At 40.8% G+C, this 10,588-nt stretch overlaps 1 pseudogene; it reads right to left on the bottom strand.

Annotated features, from left to right (window-relative positions):
* Positions 1-251: 251 nt before the first annotated feature.
* Positions 252-10,588, bottom strand: part of LOC122803907 — a 55,790-nt pseudogene continuing 45,453 nt past the window's right edge.

The raw sequence follows: 10,588 nt of genomic DNA, 5'->3' as shown, positions 1-10,588 counted from the left end.
ACCATGAGTATTGCCCATAAGAACAGATAGATTTAATTTCCAGACAAATATCTTCAAGTCCAGGATTGTTTTTGCTAAATCAACCCTCTTGTCAGGAACAAATGATAATCCTTTAGGTAACAAATCAACAAAATGTGTGTCCAAACAGAAGTCTGTATAATTGAACACCTTGAAATCACCTTGAGTACTTGGTATGATCATTGGGTTTCTAAGCGAGCCATAAACTACCTCCTTCAGCGGTTCTGCTTCTTTCACTGTTGTTGTCCTTGACGACTGATATTCTGTTGTGGTAATGTAGTTTTTCGGCGAGCACCTTGAAAATCCTGACCGTTAACATCATTCGATATATGGCCTGACACTTGCCGTGAACCCTCGCCATTCTTAATTCTTTCACTTCTTCTCAACTGTTGAGATTGAGCGATGTCGTCAGAGCCTCCATCATCATCATTGGTATCGAGTAGGCATGGATCATGAATGGTCTCCTCAGCACCAATGGAATTCGGAAGTTGCGGAGGTGGGGGATAGGTAATGCCTTGTGCATAAGCATGCATATCCCTATTCAATTTCTTTGTCTTTACCTCTATTGCTCTTTTAATAACAGAGTCTATAGAGGAAAAAATACAACCATAGTTAAATTTGTACCTAAAAAACTCTGCATCGGATGTGATATTCCTTTCAAGAATCTCTAATTCACTTTTAAGGGAGTCAACCTGTATTCCATAATGTTTAATCAGGACTTCTAAAAATTCAATGCCTTGTCTATCAAACAAGCCAATAAGTTCTTGATGAAAGCAGGATTTGGAAATAAGTTCAACAGGGTACCTCCACTGGCACAGTTTATTAGGTACTAGCCCTTTCTTAATGCATTCTTGTAAATAGCTAATCTCCAGTTGGAGCATCCCGTATTTTAATAACTTCGTATTGAAGTTATTTAAATTAACAATAATGGTAGGATTGTTAATTACCAGAGAACTAGAGCTATTAATGTTGTTGTCATTGTTTTTTTTGTTTGTTTGTTTTTAAATGCTTTCTCTGTATCAAGACCCATCAACAACAGTGGTATTTTCTCACATTCTGCCTCCCTCTAGATCATCAATGTTCTATTAATGTTACTGAATGTTTGCCTCCCCTCCACAAAACCACACTGATACATATCTATCAATTTTGACATCACTTTTGTTATTCTGTTAGCCATTATAGGTATGAACACTTAATAATCAAGGTTTAGTATTGAAATGGGCCTCCATGAAGCTGTGTCTGATCGATCTTTACCCTCTTTTGATATTACAGCTACCACTGCTTTTCTCCAGGATGTTGGTACTTCTCCTCTTAAAATACTGTTAATAAAAACCTTTCAGATCTTTATCTGTTTTTCCTTCCTAGCTTCCAAACTTCCACAGGAATACCATCTATTCCTGGGGACTTTCCTGTAGATTGGTTATATATCACAATGTTTATCTCATCTCCTCCTATCCTAACCATTAGTAATTGAGCCTCATCTGCCTCTAAGCTTGGCAGATTTAATTCTTCCATAAACATTTCCATTTGTATCTTTTCTTGATTTCCATATTTCTCTGCTTTATACAGACTTTCATAGAATTTCTGAAATATTTCTAATACCTCTACAGGATCTCTTGTTACTTTCCTTGTTATAGGCTCCCTTAGCTTGGTGACAGCCCTTTGTACTTTCTGTTGTCTCAGTCATTCTGCTAAAAGTTTTTATGCTCTACTGTTATTATCAAAAAGTTGCTTAACATCAATCTTTCTAAACTTGGGCATATTACCGAGGTAATCCCTTATTTTCTGCTTAGCATTCAGCAGTTGATCGTCTTCTTGTTCTCTGAGATTCTCCATATTCTGAAACACTTTACATTTGCCAGTCCCTCTAAATAATTCTTGTTTCTTTTTAACCATAGCTCCCTTTCTTTTATTTCCACCATTTTTTAACTCCACCTTAATTTTATCCCACTCCCTAGCTATATTTTCAGAAGAAATGTCTATCCTCTCTAATAGCTCCTGAATAATCTCCACTACCCATTCCTTAAATTCCTCTCTTTTCAACAGATAGGTGTAAAAGCTCCAGTGTCTCATTTTTATTTCATTACCCTGTGTTTTTATTTCAGTTATTATTGATGCAAGGTCTGAAATAGTTATTGTGTGCATATCAAGACCTTCAATTAAATGCACATGTTCCTGTGAAATGTAAATTCTGTCTAGCCTAGTCCAGTTTTTATATCTTGGGGAATAATATGTAAATTCACTCTGAACTCCTATCACTGAAATCACATATTCCATGCCAATTATTTTCATAAATGTATTCAACAATCTACCCTCCTTTGTCTCAGGGATCCATCTTGTTAATGAAAGCATATGAAAATGAAATACACACACTAACATTTTCCTTCTCTGTATGCCTCACCCTTCACACATTTCTGCTTGTCACTCACAGTGTAGGCTTGGCTGTGATCGCAGATGTGGTGTTTATGAATTTCCAGGTCAGTGTTCCACACTAACGTTTAAGATTAATAAAGTATCTGTTAAATTTATCCTCCTGGTCAGAATGAAGCTGAATTTCTTTGTTAAAAACTTGCAGTTGAGGTACAGAAAAATGTAAATTCTTCTAGCCAGCATCAGCCACTCTTTAGTCGCTGCATCCTCAACCTTTGTTGCCTGATTGTCCTCTCTGGGGAGCATGTTCATAGGTTCATAGGTTCATAGCTTTGTACTAGGCTAATGCCCTGGGGCCTTTACAAGCCTAGCCCATAGGATTACCCTGGCATCATGCCACCTGATCTTAGTTCCCAGTGCCTCTGTCGAGTAAAGCCACTGGAGTGATCCCTGGGGTAAATTTCTATTTCCCATCCACTCATCAAGATTTCTCTTGAATAAGGCCAGTGAGGCTCTGCTTGACATGTATGGGAAGTCTATTCCTTAGCATGGGCAGTCTCTGGATTATGACTCTGTCCCTCCAGCATGTTCTGTTGATTGTGGTAATAAGGTTGAGGTCTCTGGAGCATGTGGTGCAGAGAGATTGGGATTTCTTTAGATGTAGCATTTCTAACAGAGCTGGGTCAGACATGGCTTTGTAAGTCCAAGCAGAGATCGCATCTAAGCAGGTGATATGAGACAGAAAATAGTTGGAGGTTTTTTTAGTCTGTCCATATAGGACAAATGTTTAAGGCCCAGGATCCCCTTTGTGATGTACTTTTGTGGCCTGTTCAGTTGTTGCAAGTATTTAGTGATGTACATGCAAATAGGGTGTTGTACTCAATGATTGGTCTACTGAGGGAAAAGTAGAGGGAGACAATGACCTCTTTCTTCCTGGATGCAAAACCTTTATTAATGAGATGTGCCACATAAAAGGACTTTCTGACCACAGTGGCAATGTGGTGGTCAAAAGAGAGGTTGCTGTCAACCTGTGTTCCCAGATCTCTTATAATGCCTTCTCTGTTCAGTGGACTACCATCAATGTGGTAATTCATTGGAACCGGGTTTTTCCCAAAGGGGATGACAACACATTTTTTGGCATTGAGCTTAAGGCCATGGTTCTGACACCAGTCATTGGTCTCTGTGAGGCTTTTCTGTAGATTGTCAACATCACACGGGGAGTTAATAATAGCTCCCAACTTGCAATTGTCTGTGAACTTTGTCAGCCAGAGTCCCTTCGTGTTGGCTTGTACTTCAGAGAAATAAATACCAAACAGGAGAGGACCCAGGACCGAACACTGTGCGACTTCACTTGTGACTGGTCGGCAGTCTGAATTGGAATCAGCTACTTTCACACTGTGGGTTCTATCTGTGAGCCAGTTTGCAATCCACCTAGTAATATAGAGGTTGATGCCTAGCTTAGTGAGTTTTTCTATGATTCTTGAGTGGGGAATGGTATCAAAGGCATTGGCCAGATAAAGGTGGGTTGTATGAACCACCTTGTCTTCATCCACAGCTCTGGTGACTGATTCAAAGAAGTTGACCAAGTTGAACAGGCATGATCTACCCTTCACAAAACCAATCTGTGTGGGATCCAGAATTTGGAGATTCCCCTATATCCTTGTTTATTAGGTCCATGATGATGTGTTCCATAGCTTTGCATATCAGACTCATCAGGCTAATGGGGTGATAGTTCCCAGGGTCTGTAGTCGCTCCTCCTTTGTGGAGAGGGATGGCTGTAGCAGTGCACCATTTGGTAGGGACAAAGCCTGAGGCGAGGCTGTGATTGAACAGGGCACACAGGTGAAGTGCCAGTTCACTCTGTAGTTCATGTAGAACACAGCCAGGGATATTGTCAGGTCCCATAGAATCTGTGCAGCAGTAATACTGGATGCCTGTCAATTCACTGGAATTGTGACTGGTCCCTTGGGGGGGGGGGGGTAAAGCTGGCACTGAATCTCTCAGCCAGTATATTGACAATATCTGTTGGCTCAGTGTAGAGGTACCATTGTGCAGTAGTTCAGAGCAAATCGGGGTATTGCCGTGGAGATTATTTACATAACTATAGAAGGCCTTGTGGTTTTCTTTACTATCTGCTGCAATTCTGTTTTCATAGCTAGCTTTAGAGGATTTGATGAGGGATCTCAACATTTTGTTGAGGCTGATAAGGGAGTTTTTCCAGTCTTGGGACTTCACCTTATTCTGCATCAGTTTCCTCCTTCTGTTGTAGAATTTGTTTATGGCAGGGGACCACCAGATTGGCTTCCTTTTTTTGGAGAGCATATTGGTTCTGCTGGGTATGGTGAGATCCATGCATTTGTGTATGTGTTCGTACAGTGCATTGGTGTATGAATCGGCAGTCATTCAACTGATCTCCATTTGCATGGATGCTGTGAAGTTAGACAGCTCTGTTTTTAGGAGTCCAAAATCAGCTTTGAAGAAGTTTTTCATGGTGGTTACCTTTGCGGGGGCTAGGGGTGGGAAGGATGTGGATTTCCAATGTGATTAGTTTGTGGTCGGATCTAACCAGGGAGGAGCTGACTATTGGTGTAGAGCAACGGTCACCCATGTTAGTAATGACCAGGTCAAGGATGTTGCTACCTCTGGTGGGGGTAAGAACAAGCTGGTCCAGGGAATTTGAATTAATGAATTTCAGGAAACATTGGGCAAGTGTATTGGTACATGAGTAGTTTTCCCATTTAATGGAGGGGTTGTTGAAGTTGCCCAGTATGAGAGTGTTAGGTTGGACCCTAATGTTCTCCAGGGTGCTTAGGAATGTGGAGTGTGAGTCTTGGGACATGGTTGGGGACCTATAGCAGGTTATGACCTGAATTGCTGTCTTACCCATTGTTGGCTGCACCTGAAGTATCTCAGATGAGTTATATTGGGCTACTAGTCTGGAGGTCTTCTCATCCTTTATGAATATGGAAACACCACTGCCTTTGGAGCTTCGGTCCAAGTTCTGTAACCGAAAGGTGTGGAATGAGTTATAGCCTGGTAGTGCAGGGGTGCTTTCTACTGCCTTGAACCAGGTCTCTGTTATGGCACAAATGTCGATGTTCTCCATTTTAAGGAGTGCTTTGAGTGAGTGCATTTTGAGATTTAGACTTCTACTGTTGAGCAGCATGACCTTCAGATTGCATTTGTTTGTAGCTGTTACGATGATAATTTGGTCTTTGGAACACTGCATAAAAAAGGCACTATAGGGGTGGCAAGAGCCTTGGCCAGTATCTGGAAGCCCAGGAGTGACAGATGCAGGCAATCTCTGGCAAAGCATCGATGTCTGTCAATCATGTCATCCCAGGCAGACAGATACTGGATCCCCTTAGAATGACACCAGAAACTTTGCCAATTGTTGAAATCAATAATTTTCTGCTTGTACTGTGTTATCATTCTGGGTGATGGTAGGATGCTGCTCAGGGCTAGGGTCATACCCACCTGGGCTGCATGATCCGAGAGCTCCTCCATGTCTCTTTTCATGTAGTCCAGGAAGGTACGTCTCAGGTCATTCACACCCACATGTACAATGACAGAGTCATATTCGTACCTGTTGTTGAGGGACCTGAGTGCATGCGTTATGTGGCAGATCCTGGTGCCTGGCAGGCAGCTGTTACTTTCTCCTTATTCAACCTAGTGAGTGGGCCATCAGTGTGTCTCACTATTGAGTCACCTATGATTAGTGTGTTGGGCATGCTGTTTTGCCTTAGGGGCTTTGGTTGAGTGGCACGCTGTTTAGAAGAGTTATGTGTCTCATGATTATTGTTGTGTCGTGATGGTTGAGTGCGTTTCTGCCTTGGAGGTTTCTGCTGTTTGGGTAGAGTTTTACTGAGAGCCTCTGCAAAGGTGGGTGTGCAGTTTGTGTTTTTATGTGAAGGCAGTACTGGTGTGTGTTCTGGAGGGCTAAGTGTTCCATGTGGTGTGGTTCAAGTGTTGACCTTCTCCTCTTGACCAGCTATTCTGGTCTTGGCTGGAGAGTGTGCGGCTTCCAATTTGGATATGTAAGTGCATCTCTCACAAGTCTGAGTGTTGGGAGGTAAGAGGAGATAGTTGTCAGTGAACATGAGGCAGTTGCTACATTGCCTCAGGATGGCCAATTTCATCAGATTAATAGGAGAATGCACAGGGAACTGACCTTTAGACATGCCTGGAGGGGTGGACATTAATAATAAGTACTGGAGCTGTTTCCTTGTAGAACGTTTAGTGCTGGTAGCACTTTTGTGTGCTACAATAATTGCTCAAGAAGTCTGGTAAAGTGCTAGACTAATAAGCTAGTAAAAGTGTAGGAGAGGAGAGAACTAGTAGATCTAAGGGAAAAATTGAAGAGCAGACTTTGGCACCGCTCAGAAGCTTACAAACAATCCTGGATACAGCAAATCTGTATCTGGACTATACTAGTTACAGGAAAGGTGGGAAACAAGTGCAGACACAGACTTTTAAACCAGAAAGTTGAAAGATATGGAAAAACTGCCCAAACTGCCAATAAACTACAATTTCTGGATCAGAAACCACTCCTATTGTGGTAGATAGGCTACTTAGTGCTTACCACTCCCACTGATAAGCTAGGAGGCTTCCCTTCAACACAAAAAGGCTTGGTGGGCTCAGAAGCTTACATACAGTCCTGGATACAGCAAATCTATATCTGGACTACACTAGTTACAGGAAAGGCAGGAAACAATCTTAGTATTTTCTCCACTAAAAAAGCTCTGCCTTCTGATTGGAGCATTATCAATTGTTGCCCTTGCTGAAAACTGTTACTTTCTCTTTCAGGTAAATATGGTTAGTAGAGCATGCTAGGAACATTTACTAAAGTGCTTCTGGCTGCTGAAACTGAATGGAAGAATTATCATGGAAGAAGAAAGCACACAGAAATTTCTTAATGGATAAAATGTATACTATCCCATTTGTGTAGTCATGTCTGCAATAAATTGATTTTATTACTTGTTATGTAGATCAGCCTCAACTCTTATCTGTTTTAACAAAAACTTCATGATAGGCAGGTTTGGTGTTAATATATTTAGGATGTTTAACAATCTCAGCATTCCATTGTGTTTTGTTTTTGAGAGATGAAAGTCTTCAACTGTCTTAGAGTAAAAGCTTTTGCTGTGAAATTCTGGTTATCTTTTTCTTTTTTGTTTAATGTTTTTTAGGGACTTGTACACTGGTGTTACCAGTTTTGTTGTTTTTTTCATTATAAATCAATCCATGAATTAGTATTTATTGTACATCACAGTGGTATCTAAAAAGTGGGTGGCCACGGTGGTGCAGCGGTTAGCATTGCCGGCTCACAGCAAGAGGTTCTCTGGTTCGGACCTCAGCTGGGGTGCCTTCTGTGCGGAGTCTGCTTGTCCTCCCTGTGGTTGTGTGGGTTTCCTCCGGGTGCTCTGGTTTCCTCCCACATCCCAAAGACATGCTGTAGGTGGATTGGACACTCTAAATTGGCCCTAGGTGTGAGTGTGTGCATGTGCGTGCCTTCTGTGGAAGGTTGGGCACTGGGCTGGCAACTCAACACTGTAAAACTGCACTGCCAATCATGGGTGGACAGGTGATCCGCTGTGGAGACCCCTAACCAGGAAAAGCCGAAAGAAGAAGAAGAAGTGGTATCTGAGAAAAGTAGCTCTTGTACAATAATAGTAGAAAAGATACATTAGATAAATATAGATATGAAACAGGGCTATGCTTAAGTAACAGAAAAAAATGTAGAGTCACTTAACTTGTACAGACGTTAGCAAAATAAGCACAGCCGTATCTTGCTGCATTATGTGATGGTAGCCAAAAATAATCTGATGGCAAAACTTGTCACCTTGTTGCAAGTATTTCTGAGTGATGGTACTAGGTCCAATATATGGTGCAACAGAATACCTAAGGAGTAGAAATAACACATACTATAGCCAAGGAGGAACTAGGGATGGTATGGCAGATATGCATTAGGAGGGAGACCTACATGTACTATGACTGATGCACATTATGGGAAAATTAGCTAACCCTCCTGTCATTAAGGCCAAACCAATTCAATGAATATACCTACAATAGCAGGTCCTTGAGGTCACAAAATTAGCTTGTTGTCAGGTCGCAGATAAAAACTGGCCTTGGTATTAGTAGTCATTTCCTTCTCTTTCATTTGTCACCAATGTCATATGAAGATCAGTACAGCACAAAAAGCAGAAATCTCCATCAAAACTACCTCAGGGACATACATTAAAATTACTGTTTAAAAGCCAACACTCGCTTTTGTATTTAGAAATGTATTTACAACAACATCAAGCTCAGTGTAACATAAGTGGGATAGAACATATGTTGGTCTTGAAGAACCCACTATTTTGCCTGTCTGGATGTCCTTTCTAACCAAACCAGTGATGTCCTAAAGAGATAGATAGAAATTCTTAGCTGAATTCTATGAACCTTAGTTAATCCTTAGTAGTGAATTTTATTCTCCAGAGGAAAAAGCCCAACAAAGGCTATTTTCACCAAAAAATCTTTTTTAGTCAGTGAATGAGTGCTTATACAGATCTTCCAAAGTTACAAAGTTTTAATGCAAGTGTGACATCCCCTCTCAGGGCCAGTAATCAAGGAGCCTGAATCCTTACCACTGACACTGGAGAGGGATGTTCACTTGGAATAAAAATAGATACGCACAGTATTTCCAGATGCAGCTCTTTGCATCAAACACAATTTCCCTTAAGAACACATAGGGAATGTACTCAGTCTGGGGTCTGGCTTTCTCTCTGTCTGTCTCTCTGTCTTTGTCCAGATCCCCAGTAAGACTACCCATTGCACAGCTGTAGAGTTGAGGCCTCAGCTGAGTGTCCAAGCCAGGTCCTCCACCACTCTCTCTGTGAAACCAGTTCTCTTTGTCCCTGCTCCAAGCAGCTGACACTCACTCTTTGAGATTTCATTTACACACACACACACACACACACACACACACACACACACACACACACACACACACACACACATATGCACACACGCACACGCACACACGCACATGCACACGTGCACACACGCACACACCTGGGAAAGGCTGGCACAGATTTACTAGCTATGTTCCCTTCTGCCAAGACTATAAGGTAGTTACACTGCCACCAGACACTCCAAAGCCAGCTACTCTAAGGCTCTTACAAGGGTACACAATTATACTGAGTGAAATTAATATTAATACAAATGATAGTGTTTGACCAATGCAATGAGGCTTTCAGGAGTGGCCACAGAGTCACCAAATAGATATTAGTACTGTCAAAAGTTAAAATATTCTCTAAAGGACCAGCCACAATAAAAAGTTTAAACATATTTAATAATACATAATTAAAGCTCATGAAAATAATAAATATCTATTAACAATAAACATCAGAGTTTCAGTCACAGGAAGTATTAAAATAACACAGGTGAATAGATTCATACAAATTCAGGAAAACAGTACTTAACTAATCTCACTATATTTTTCTGACTGATCTAAATAATTACTATTCCCTTGTCACTTACTAAAGCAAGGCCAGATGTAGTAGATGAGAGACCCTTCTTTGTCAGGTTACAAAAACAGAGTGCCTTGAGAATTCAGTCACATCTATTATAAAAACATAATTTTTTGGGATGGATTACAGAATGACATTGTATACATATGGGCATCTGATTTCTGGTTCCCATACTACCCCCTTTCCTAGCAAATGACCCAAAATCCCACACATAAGTGTCAAGAACACACACACATATAGAGCTTTGCTAAGATCTGTTGCAGCTTCTGGAAGTCATAAAACAATAAAACACTTCCACTCTTCCTACAAGAGCTAATAAACCATTTTCTGGCACAGACATTCCTTCTCTGGCTGCAATCAGAACTGTAAGATACAATCTTTATGGCCTAAATTAAGTAATTTAATTTCATACTATTTTTTCAAAGTAAGCTGGATCTAAACTTAATCTCTTTTCTTCCAGTATCCTCTGTTACAGTATTAATTCCAATAGTTATAATACAGTCTGACATATAAGTGTATTTCTTTTTCTGTCCAGCAGGACACACTGCTGGTACATTTTTAACACATGCAGCTTTACTAATACATTTTTCAACACAAGCATCTGTCCAAATCAGTTTGATATACAAATGCCATATAATAATTTACAAATCTCCAGCTATCTATACTGGTATATGTTACACAACCACTGCCCT

This window comes from Protopterus annectens, chromosome 6.part0, assembly GCF_019279795.1.
Source record: "Protopterus annectens isolate FY-2018-M chromosome 6.part0, PAN1.0, whole genome shotgun sequence".
In the NCBI taxonomy this organism is placed as follows: domain Eukaryota; kingdom Metazoa; phylum Chordata; order Ceratodontiformes; family Protopteridae; genus Protopterus; species Protopterus annectens.
This window is presented reverse-complemented; position numbering and strand designations above follow the sequence as displayed.